The sequence below is a fragment of the Zingiber officinale genome, chromosome 5B, assembly GCF_018446385.1.
Source record: "Zingiber officinale cultivar Zhangliang chromosome 5B, Zo_v1.1, whole genome shotgun sequence".
Classification (NCBI taxonomy): domain Eukaryota; kingdom Viridiplantae; phylum Streptophyta; class Magnoliopsida; order Zingiberales; family Zingiberaceae; genus Zingiber; species Zingiber officinale.
This window is the reverse complement of record NC_055995.1, coordinates 104437813-104450873: the sequence shown is the minus strand read 5'-3', so window position 1 is coordinate 104450873 and position 13061 is coordinate 104437813.

Sequence of the window (13061 nt, the reverse complement as noted above, 5' to 3'; positions counted from 1 at the left end):
ATATGATTCTAGCAGCTTCTTGTAATATTCTATGTTTTTCGTTCTACTTGTCCATTTGTTAGGGAGTTCTAGAACATAAAAATTCATGATTATATCTATTAGTTTGACAAACTTTGATAGACCTATGATTTTCAAATCCCCCATGATCACTTTTAATTCTTTCAATTTTGATATCTTTTTTATTTTCTATTAATTTATAAAAATTATTAAAGATTTCAAAGGTTTCTATCACTAGTTCAACCTTGAATTGTCAGATAGAGTAGTGATGCATAGAATTTTAAATTCAATATGCTGAGCTAACCAAATGCAATTTGCTAACAAATTGGGTCTACATTTGTATAGTAGAAAAACTTTATTTTAAGGTTGGTGAGATAATTTTTGATGATTTATTAGAGAATTTTAGTTAAAGTTTTTTAGGACTGTGATATTTGTCACTAAGTGACATTTAGAGGAATTTTGTACTTAGGAGAAGACAAAATGCTAGAGACAACAAATTTCATTGTCAAATTGATGTTGATTTGGTAGAATTTAGAGGGCTTTTAAATAAATTGCAAGGTTGCTATATAATAATAATAATAATAATAATAATAATAATAATAATAATAATAATAATAATAATAATAATACGTGAAAGTAAAAAAAATAGAATAAAAATTAAATAAAGGCTATAAACCTACTCTCAAAGCTTCTTGGCCCACACCCCCAAAGGAAGCTCGGAACTTAAAACATTCAAAGACACATAAATAGGTGCACAAAGAAGCTTTAAAACCTTTCCAATGAAAAAAAGAGAACCTTTAATCAAAACTGTGGTCCTCCTGTTTGCTCCATGCATGTGTTGTTCCACAACAAAAGGTCATGCGCAAAGAACATCATGGGCTGTCGATGTTTGCCACAATAGTTCCATCCATTTTTCACTCATAAAGGAAGTATGTAGTTGTCTTTTTCAGAAAGTATTTTGGATTTTCCAGCTAAGAATCTCTCACACTCCATTGTACAGACTTTGATAATGATTCTTGTTTAGCCATTTGGATTAATAGTGAGGTTGGATGAGCAGTGATGTAAAGGTTTTGACAAAGGTGGCTTTTGACTCTACAAGATGATGGGACATCAGCATCATATGATAAAGTTATAGGGAATAACTTAATGAATAGATTATTAGTTAATTGAAAAATTATTAAAGGACTTTGTTGATTATTGAAATAAGATTTCTGAAAATTAATACATAAGATTGACTACAAGAACCAATAATATGTGTTTTTATATTTATAATTATAAATAAAAATAAAACAAGACTGAAGGTTATTTTGTTACCCTTCCCTCTCTCTCCTAACCCTATAACAAGTCTCAATGAGAGAGTCTATGTGATATTCCACTCTTGTGGCATTGTCATTGTCGAGTGACCATGAGTGATGCTAAGGTCACTTTCCCTAACTTTGTCTAGTGACCTTTGTCCCAATTGTAAGGTATCTCTACTGCATGCCTAGTGTCGATTGTTTAACATAATTTTCTACTCAAAATTGTTTTAATCATTGCCTCAACCTATGTTGAGGCCACCTCCACCCCATTTTCCACCCTAACTATTATCTAGTGTTGAGAGCGAGGGGTCCCCACGGGACGGTATAGTAGTTAACACATGAGGTGCTATCAACTTAAACTTTAAGGTTCGAATCTCGGCATAGGCGAGGTAAATACCTCTCTCATGTGACATTCATTATTCCAAGAGTTAGTAGTTATCCATGATTTATCTCCTGTGTTGACCTTGGGACGAATTGATGAAGATACTAAAGATGAGCACAGTCACATTTTGCCAACTAGTATTGAGAGTGAGTGTCGATTGTCATCTTTACCTCAACCATGAGTTATCACCATTACCTAATGTCGAGTGCCCACAATGATCTTCAACTCTAATGTCGTCACCACATGATAATTCTTCCATCACAGCCATGGTCTCCCCCTTATTCTTCAAGAGTTTTCACTCAGGTAAATGGTGAAAAATAACTTGACACTTGTGTCCTTCCACAATAACTATTTTTTTCCGAGGTAAATAAATCTTAACAATAGTTTAGTGTATATACAAATCTAGCTAGGGTTTAGATGAATTAGAAAAAAAAATGAAAAAAATGATATTAGGCTTGCATACATTTATCTATATAAACAACGATGAGAAATATCTAGTTATTATATAAATAAAGGTTAAAATTGCTAGGTCACTCTTCCCTCCATTTCCAAAGTCTGAAACATCCCAATACTTAGTGAGTGCATGTGCGATATTCCACTACAACATCATTGTTATTGTCATTGTCATCACTTGGTTTTAACTTTTAAGGTTGCCTCCTCCTAAGTGTCGCCTTCGCCCCAACTACGAGCTATCCCTAATTTATAGTGCCAAGTGTTTGCCATAATTTTTAAATCTTACATTGTTTTTGTCATCACCTTGTCCTAGTGTTGAGGCCACCTTGCTCTAATTTCAAACTCTCAATGTTTTGTGTTGACTAGCCACCATAATTTTCCACTCTAACATCATTACTGCAACCACTTGGTGTTGAGGTCGGCACCGCCCCAAGCATCTATTGCCATCACTACCCTAACTATGAGCTATAACCATCGCGTGGTATTGAGTGCCCACAATGATCTCCAACTCTAATGTTGTCACCACATGATGATGCCTCCATCCAAAACAAGATCTCTCGTTTTGTCTGCACCTTGTCATCAGCTAGCACTTGGAGAAAAATTAAGCCTTTATCTTAGTGATCCGTCGAAGTGATTCTCAATTTTGATTGAAAGAAAAAAAACTTTCATCTACTATTTTCCTCCATGACTGCTCTTTTACTAAACAAGGGATAGTGTTCCAATGGCTACAAATACAAGCAAATAGTAGTTTTGATCCTATGTACCACCAACCATACAATCACATAGAGATCATAGTTCCGCCATGTCATAGCTGGGCCCGTATTCACCGTGATTTACTCCCTCTCATACTTGTGGGGCCGGGTTGAGGGGGCCGCTGGGTTGGCGGTTCCAACCTTTTTGCAACATAGAGATCATAGTCGACCTCGCGGGTCATCCGAATTGGTATGTGGCAGTAGTTGTCACAATGAGGTCTCAGGGTCGAGCCTCGGGACAACGGGGGAATAAATCTCCTATCCCCGTATTACACCCTGGCTGCCACATGCTCGCTCGGATGCTGTGATTTAACTCCCTCGTGATGGCCTTGGGTCGGGTGCGGTGGGGGCGCTGGGGGCGAGCGTTTCGCCTTTTTTTTTTTGCCACAACATAGAGATCATAGTCATGCCGCCATGGACATAGCTGAGTGAGTACTCGGGTGGTAGATTTGTATCACAAGAGTAAGATTTGAATCTCATGGGGTTAATTCCTTTAAGAAATAAGTTCTTCCCATCTAAAGGTCACTCAATACCGTGATTTATCTCATTTCCACGAGTAAAGGGCACCTAGAGTGAGTGTTATCATCTTTTTACATCACATATAGATGTTCATAATAACAATGTGTTAAAACTTAAAATTTGATTAAATTAAATTGTTTGTGAAACAATTTGCTAACAAGTTCTTGTGCCAATATAATGCTAAATAAACTTGCTAACTAAAAAAATCAAACAATCATGTAAGAATTTATAATATGTAGGAACTTACTTAAAAGCCACATAATTATAGGAGCAGTTATGCAGTTAAAGGGGAGTGAATAGTTGTTCATTTTTCCTTTTACTTTTTTTATTGATCGTGCTTATCTACATTCATTAGTCTACAATAAAAATACAAAATACAAAACAAGATAAAGAAGTACAAGCACACAACAACTTTTTCATGGTTTAGAATCTCTAAGGAAATGATTTATTTTCAAATATTATATTTCCACATTAAATCATGCATATGTTACATATTATGCATGCTTGAACTCTAACATTTTTACTTCCTTTTAAAAATACCTAATATTTTATTGCAAGTTTTAAAGTCCTTATTAATGCATATTGCAAATTAATTCATTAAGGATTATCAAAGGATAAAAAGTTTAAAAACAATCTCTCAATTTTTTTTCCAAAATTTCTTCTGAAGTATTTTTATCTTACAAACTGTTTCAAAATTTCTTTTAATCTGGACCCACCCAGGGTGCCCAGATCCGTCTACTCTCTAGGATTGTAGATGTGCTAGGGGTGGGTGAATAATGCACGTTACTTTTTCACTCGTTTCAAAAAAACACACAGAATACGCAGCGGAATAAAGAATGAAAAGACAAGCAACGCTAACAAGCTTTCTTTTACTTGGTTCGGAGCCTGTGACGATTCATACTCGAAGGTCCGCGATCGTTGATCACTTTCGTTGGCCATGTAACGACCCGGCTCCTCGGCTCCTTGGACGGCCCAATTGGCGGTCCATTTGAGATCTAGAGTTCGAATCTTGGGGAAGGCAAAAATCCACTGGCCAGGGGTGGGAAGTCCTAGTGAGTAACGACACGGCCGAGGGTCGTCGGTTGACGACATAAGAGGTCGCCAGTTGGCCCGCCAGTGGGGCCGCCCAAGGGACCGCCAAATGGGCCGCCAGTTGGGCCGCCCAAGGGGTCGAGGGATGGGTCGTTACAGGGCAATCACTATAGATTCAGAAATTGAGTACAAGTACAAATATACAGTTTACAAGTATTGTTTAAAATTAAACTTGTTGCCAACGACTTGGAGAAATAGAACTTCTAGCTTGATCGTCGTCGAAGCAGCGTTTAGACGTTTTCGGAGTGCGTGCAAAAGCTCAAGTTGTTCTTCAAGAATTGTTGTCGAAGCACATGGTCGAGCCCTCCTTTTATAGCTGAGCTTGATATGATCTAGATCCCCTGATCTCGGGATCATGTTTGACTCGTCATCGATTGGTCGATCGATCCTGCCTGAATCGGTCCGCCTTCCAGTTCTTTTGCTCGGATATACTTTCTTCATTCGATCGACCGATCCCGCCATTCGATCGATCGATCCCCAACACATCTGGTCTGATCAACTCGCTAGGTCACGTCACCGCTTATCCCGGTTCGGTCGACCAATCCCTCGGTTGAATCCGGTCCACTCGCTAGCTTTAATAGGGAAGAGTTAGTTTTTGAATCAGAAAATCCCTGAGTATGAAGCTAAGTAGATAGACGATGAAACCATGCACGAGGTGCTTGCCGAAAACTATATATAGATTTCTGAAGCTGACACACATGTGTTGAAAGTTACAGGTGTATGAATTCAGGTGGTTGCTCCATAAAAATAATTTCTTCAAGATGTCCATGAAGGAAAGTATTGGAAACATCTAATTGTCGTATCAGCCAATTAGAGCTATAGCAGCTATAGATAGTAGCTATCTGATAGTTATAATTTTGTCAGCTGGACTAAATATATCATTGAAGTTAATACCTAATTGTTGATTAAAGTTTTTAGCAACAAGGCTAGCTTTGTAACGTTCAATAGATCCATCTGTAAGATACTTGATTTAGTAAATCCATTTAGAGCCTACATTATTCATAGATGGAGTACGAAGAACTAAGTCCAAGTTGCATTGCGAAGAAGAGCATCAAACTCTATAGTCATCGCAACACCCTAATTTGGATCTTTGACTGCTTATGTAAAGTTAGAAGGTTTGACAAAATTTAAAGAATCAATAAGAGCACGTAGAAAAGGATAACGAGTGGAAACTGGTTGACATCATGCATAAATATCACTTAGAGGAAGCATTCGACGAGGAGTATCATCATCAGAGTTACTTGGAGATGAGTGATTAGACGGATTGGAATTAGAACTAGAGAGTGGATCACCACTAACCACTAAGTCTATTGGAATTTGTGGAGATGGAGTAGGATCCAAGATACCATTCCCCTTATACTCTCAATATGTCCTGATGGAGCAATCTGTGAGGATTCTAGTATATTACCTAGTGATATTAGATAGGTTCCTTGATTATCTGAAGGAGAATATGAGGTAGCAACTGCAAACTGGAAAAAAGATTCATCAAAAGTAATATGTTAAGAAATATATATCCGTCCGGTTGAAATATGGAGGCAATAGTATTCATGATGCAAATTACTATAACCAAAGAAAATACATTATTGAGAGTGAGGGTTTAACTTATGTTTAGATTATGGTCGTAGACAAGGATAACATGTGCAACCAAAGATAAGAATAAAGAGTAATCTGGAGGACGATTATAAAGTCTCTCCAAAGGACACTTGTTTTGAAGTAATGGAATGGGTAAATGATTGATAAGGTAGACTGCGGTTTGGACGGCGTCATCCCAAAATTTAAGTGGAACTAAGGCATGATTAAGAAGAGCTAAGGTAGTTTCAACCACATGACGATGTTTTCTCTCAGCGGATCCATTTTGTTCAGGAGTGTGGGGACAAGAGACTCGATGGAGGATGCTAGAGGAAGTAAGATGATAATGAAGCGCTTGATACTCTCCAAACCCAATTAGAACTAAAGTTATCAATAAAAATAACATAATAAAGAAATCCATGATTAGAAAGAATAGGAATAGGACCCCATACATTAGAGTACATAATTTCCAAAGGAAAGCTAGAGTTGTGAGTAGAGGATGCAAAAAGGTAGTTTATGAGATTTTACTTTCATATAAGTTTTACATAAATGAGATGATGACGCTAAAGAAGTTGGCAAACTAAAATGATTAATAATATCTTAAACAAGATGTACAGACGGATGACCAAGATGTGCATACCAAGAGAATTTGTCTGTATGTTCTCCAACAAAAGTTTTGAGAGAGGTGGGTTAAAGATGATAAAGATCATTTTTAGTGTCCCCTTAGAGTAAAATAATTTTTATTGCGGGATCCTTCACAAGATAATGATGAGGATGAAATTTAAAAAATATATTATTATCAAGAGCAAATTGACGCATAAAAAGTAAATATTTAGTATAGAAGGAACATATATAAAGAGTATTGCGCATGCAAAAAGTATGACCACATGAATGAAAGGATGTGTTTCCAATGTGGGTAATTTGCAAACCTGAGTCATTGCCTATTTGTACCATGTCGAGTCCATGATAAGGCGAAGCTTCTGTAAGAATATCATGCTTCGATGAAACATGATGAGTTGCTCTAGAATCCGGATGCTATCCTGGGGTTTCAGAAATCGATGACGTTGCATTAGGAGGGATGGAGAGTGAGAATGCACTAGAATGAGATGATTGAGTACTAGATTTCCAAGATGAGGGAGGGGGTTGATTTGATAATACAGGTAATCCTAAAAAATTTGAATCATATCTTTATAACAATTTGACCATAATGACAATAGTTAAAGCAAATCTGATAGCATCCTTAACCTCGACCTTGGCCTCTGAAACATCCAATCTGATTTTGATAACCATGTTAGGGAGGAGACTAATTATGTTGATCGAGTTATTGAGCTTTGCTAATCATGTGTGCCGATAAAGACAGAGAATCTGATATCCTTTGAGATTATATTTGTAGAAGTCTTTCATGAGAAGATAACATACCATGAAGAGTTTTGAGTGGCATTTGATCCATGCGAGTCGTCACACTGGGAACAAAACTATTATATTGAGGACTCAAATTTGCAAGAACATGCATTAATAGTTCTGAATCAAAAATCAGATATCCAATTGTAGCTAGGTTGTTAGTAATGATCTTGACTGATTGTATATAGTCATTGATAGAGACATCTCTTCATTGCACAGACTGTAATTGTAGACGAAGTTGGAGAACCCCTGCTTGAGAGTGGGATGCAAAAGAATGATCAAGAGCTTCCCAAACTTGATGAGAGGTGTTGAGGCCAACGAATGGGGAGTATAAACTCAGTAATTGATGAGATTAACCAAGTCAAGACTAATTGGCCCTTAAATCAAATACCATAGGATGGATCATCTCTTTGAAGTGAGGATAAAGTACCATCAACATGATGAAGTCAGTCATGAACACAAAGAAACGGAAGAAATTGCAATTCACATAGTAAATAGTTATCATGGTCAAATTTAACGAAAAAAAGGAACCATATGAAAAGGGGAAGAGTTATTTTGTGATGGCGCAGAGATCTCAGTAGAATCTAAAGAAGACATTTTTTAAAAAAAATTTTTTTTCTGGTTTTTTTTCTTCGTTATTTTATGGGGGGGTTTTCTCTGTTTTTTTAACAAAACAGAGATGGAGAAGGAAAAAAAACAAAGAAGAAGAAGAAAAAAATATAATAAAACGAACAGATAGTAACTTTACCTTGCTACGATTGACATTGTCGACGTTGCTGTCGTCGACGAAAAAGAGTTGTTGATGAAAGGAGAAAAAAAGTTGCTACTACCGAAGCTGCTGTTGCCGTCGTCGAAGTTGCCGAGGTTGCCGTAATGTAGATGATGATATCAAACCAGCATGTATAGTAGTTGCTGTAATAAAATTTCGGAAGAAGAAAATTGGAAGAAAGAGAAAATTAAAATTGAAACTAATAGATAGAGAAAAGAATAAAATAGAGAATAATTATTTGATTTGTGATTTACTAAAGTCAATAAGATTATTTATATAAGTTGTCCAACTAATAATAGAAAGATTAAATATGACATATAATTATAAGTATATCAATAAATATAATAGATTTGGAAGTATTAGTTTTATTATTTGATTTATGTCGATCTTAATTGTGGTACTGATCTTAATTGTGATGTCAAATATAATAAATTTTAATTGATTGAAATCAAGTTAAGATTATTTTTCATTATTATCATTAAAGATCGCTGTGCTTATAAGAGTGAAATCTTCTATTGTTATCTCAAGGAAGAGAAAAATCATATATATAATTTTTTTTTACCAAATTTTAATCCAATCTCTACTATATATAACTAGAAACATTTAATAGCACTCCTTTTTTTTAGCACTCCTAGTAAAAAAAAAAAACATTAATAGCACTCATGCCATTATATTTATAGGGCAGGATTTTTCTAGTGAAAGTCTAAATAATTGCATATGAGATTCTATGATTTTTCTAGACTAGGCCTGAGCCACTGGCCTAGTACTAGTTGATCAATAGTCCAATCGAGCCCACAAAACTCAAATCCCTTTGGTGCCTAGAAATCCAAGTTTCTAACACCATTCATTTACGGGGCGTAAAAGTTAAAAGGTGAAAAAAAAAAATATCAGTCTCCTAGAACAACAGTACTCTCTCTCATGCCATTTATAGGGCAGGATGAAGGAGGGATCAAAGGGGAAGAAAAAGTTGACATTTATTAAGATGGCAGATGTGTCAGCGAAAATATAACTGTGGTCTGTGAGCCCCCACGTACTCCATTGGACCATGCAATTATTTATTAATCATGGCTCACTCATTCTCACTTTCTTTCCATTCCCCTGCAGGCACACATGCATGCCCCCACTGCCACTCTCTCCGGGGCGCATATAGATATGTGAACACCAACACTCCACGCTCAAAGCCAGTGCCCGGTTAATTACTGAATCACCATTTTACAATGGGGGAGGGAGAGGGACATTGTCCTCGGGAAAAAGGAACGACGTTGCCAGGCACTAAATGCTGGGCTTTAAATGACCTTGGATCCTCTGAAAAATAATCTCCTAAAAAATTCTCTCAGTTGACTGTGAATAATAGAGCAGCTGGAAGGTCGCAGGGAGAAGGAAGGATACTGCAGGGTTGCTGAAATTTGTACTTGTGATCGATTCGTAATCGTAGACTAGAGCAATCTTAGCTGACATTCTAATTCCAAGTTTTTAAATAAGGTCAAAGCTAAAGGTGTGTATGTTCTTTTCCAAGCCTCTGAAAGTCTGCAATTGTCTCGAGAGAAGATCCTTAATTTAGTCGCTAAATTATATTATAGCGTACAGGTTGACTAAGAGATTCTGTACTGGGAATTCCAGTTCGGTAAATAAAGCTAGATCAGGAACCTATTTGTCTTCTGGGAAAGATAATCTAATCTAATCGATCGACTGACATTAGGAAAGGGCTTGGCTGGCACTGAAGAGCTAGCTAGCCCTCGCCGCATGGGATGTCTTTTGTGCATGCACTAGGAAGGCAAGCAGAATCTGCGGAGCATTTCATTCTCCTAAATGTTCTTGAAATGAGCTTCGAGGTGCCATAATTAAGAATTTCACTTGTCTTGGACTTCTATAAATATTGTATTTTTTGCATGCATGATCAATAATATTATGATCAATAATATTATGATTAGGTGTGGCTAGCTAGGAATCTAGGATCATGGGATGGGATGGCATCTTGAAACCACGTGACCTCCGGGCATCTCGCTAGCTTCTGCTCGCTCTCTTCCATCAAATTCCTTTTTTTACTCCTCCTCCTCTTATTATTATTATTATTATTATTATTATTATTATTATTATTATTATATCTCGCGCACTCTAATTCCGAAGGTTCAGGCACAATTATTAAAGAATGTTTGCATGGGACCACGAACCCGAAGGGTGCGCGATGCTCTCTCCTTCCTCTTTCTCTATTGAGCTTTGCATTACGTGGCTCGGGTACACGGCTCGAACTGTTCCTGCTTGATTTTGCACGTGGGATGATAGTGCAAGAGAGAGAAGAATTAATGTGGAAATTTATGAAAGTGCATGCATGCACCCCTCATTTTCAAGATTTATGACGACGTGTATTATTTTTTTTTGAGAAAATTTGTATGTAGTCCTCATTGATAAACATAATTTTATATGTACTCTTCAATAGAAAAAATCTTTCTTTTCACTCCCTAGTCTAATATATATACTTACATAATTGCTCCTGATATTTTAAGTATAAAAAGTCTAAAAATGAGTATAAATCATCTTAAATTCAGTACATTAAACTAGAATCTAGTATGTTTTCTATCAAATTGAGTACGATTCTTTTTCCACCTCAAATTGGATAGAAAATATACTAGATTTTATTTAAATGGTACTCAATTAGATGTAAAATATATTAGATTTTTTTTAAATGATACTCAATTGAATAAAAAATATACTAGATTTTTTACAAATGGTACTGAATTTAGGAGGAATTATATTAAATAGGAAAAAAATCGTACTCAATTTAATAGAAAATATACTCGATTCTAGTCTAAAATGCTGAATTTAATAGGAATTATACTCATTTTTAGATTATTTATACCTAAAATATATGAAGGATAATTTTAATTAAAAATATACTCGAATATACTAGGTTTTCTTTAAATGGTACTCAATTGGATAGAAAATATACTAGATTTTCTTTAAATTATACTCATTTTTGGACCTTTTGTACCTAAAAAATCCGAGGGGCAATTAGGTCACAATATTTGCACGAGGGAGTTGAAGCAAATAAAACTTTGCATGCAGGGAGTGGAAACAAAGTTTTTTATGAGTGAGAATTACATGTAAAATTCAAATTGTGATTGGAGATTTTTCTCTAGTTTACTCTATTTTTTTCATATTTATTTTAGTAAAAAAAATGTACGTTGGCTTTTCTTTTTCTCCGATTAATATACATATTTATTTCAAAGTTTTCTTCAACCAGACCGAACCATTTATAGCTATATATAAGATTAGGTGTTGCACCATCGACGCATATTCAAAAGAAAATTGTGAGGGATATTGGAGAGGAGAGTGTAGGGAGAAGATCATAGGGCAAAAGGATTGAGCAGGCTTGTGAACTTTTCCCCTTGCTTAAAAATAATTTGATTCATATTTAAAATTATCAAATTCAAAACAAATTTGAATATGCTCAATAATTTTTTTAGATGAATTAAATTTATAATATTTTATACAATTATTCATGAAACTACAAAAAAATTTCAAGTTGCCTACTCAAATCTAGCTCGAGCTCGAGCTAATTATTAGCATTTTTAAACTTTGAATCAAATTTGAATATTCCATATATTTTTAAAGTTCGAACATGAACTTGATCAGTCCATTTGCACCCCTAGTAGAAGAGGTTACATAATTAAGATTACATTATTAATTGATGGTAAAAAATTAAGAGAGATTAGGAGAAGAAAATTGTCACGATCCATGCATGTACCCGTACATACTAGTGTTAGATAATATAGTGTTAGATAATTGTAATTAATTTCTCTATTGTAAGTAGATTTATCACGTGATTTTAATGTTTAAAAATAAATTTACATAGATTGTTTTAGATTAATGACAATTTATAGAACTATTACATCAGGTGATACTAAGGTTGAATGAGCTAGTCGAATTGGATATAAGAAGGAAGCGAAGCTTTGACCTTGTGGCTATATTTAGCTAAAGATAAGCCCATGTAAATTATAGTTTATAGGTTCATTAAAATAATCTGTATGAATAGAATAACAATCTAGGGTGAGTTTGGTCTACCTAGAAAAATTGTTCCTATAATATTTAGATTTTTTTTAAAAATTTAAGTCATGTTCTTTTCTTCTATATTAGGTATCAAGCACTGTATTCTATTTAGGAAGTTCTAAATCGTTAATGACAACTTGAATAAATGGATTATTAGTGCAATCGACCTCTAGTCAAAGTTGCCCTGATTGATCAAGCTTGAGTTAACTTGTCATGTCCTGAGGGTATATGTATCTGTTAAACTGGACGGTATCCCCTAGTGACAATATAAGAAATACGATATCGAACTCAGATCAAGTCAACATAAAACACCAATATAATATAATATCACCATGTCTCAAATGACAATGCGTGTAACTAACCAAGATAAAAGTTATATTATTCTAATAAAGCTTAAAATCGATATAGGAAGAAAATTGTAAACACAAATAGCGGAAAGTAACTCAAACAACTCGAAAAAGAATTCGAACTCAAGTTGGACTCGTAGCCAGGACCTTTGACAAAATAACATATCCTCTATTTGCTAACTTGAAAGTCAAAGGAAAAGCAAGGGATAGTGAGTACAATAACTCCGTGGGTATAAAAAGATAGTGCATGATACTATAAATAGGGAGATAAAAGGATGTAGCCTCGGGTAATAATAATTACTACAAAAGTAAGAGCACCAATATAATCATTTGCTAACCAAAAGTATAACTAACAATATAACACTCTACTAACCTGCTCGATCAAGTATAACTAATAAATCGGGAGTACATATAGTACATCCAATCCCTGCACAA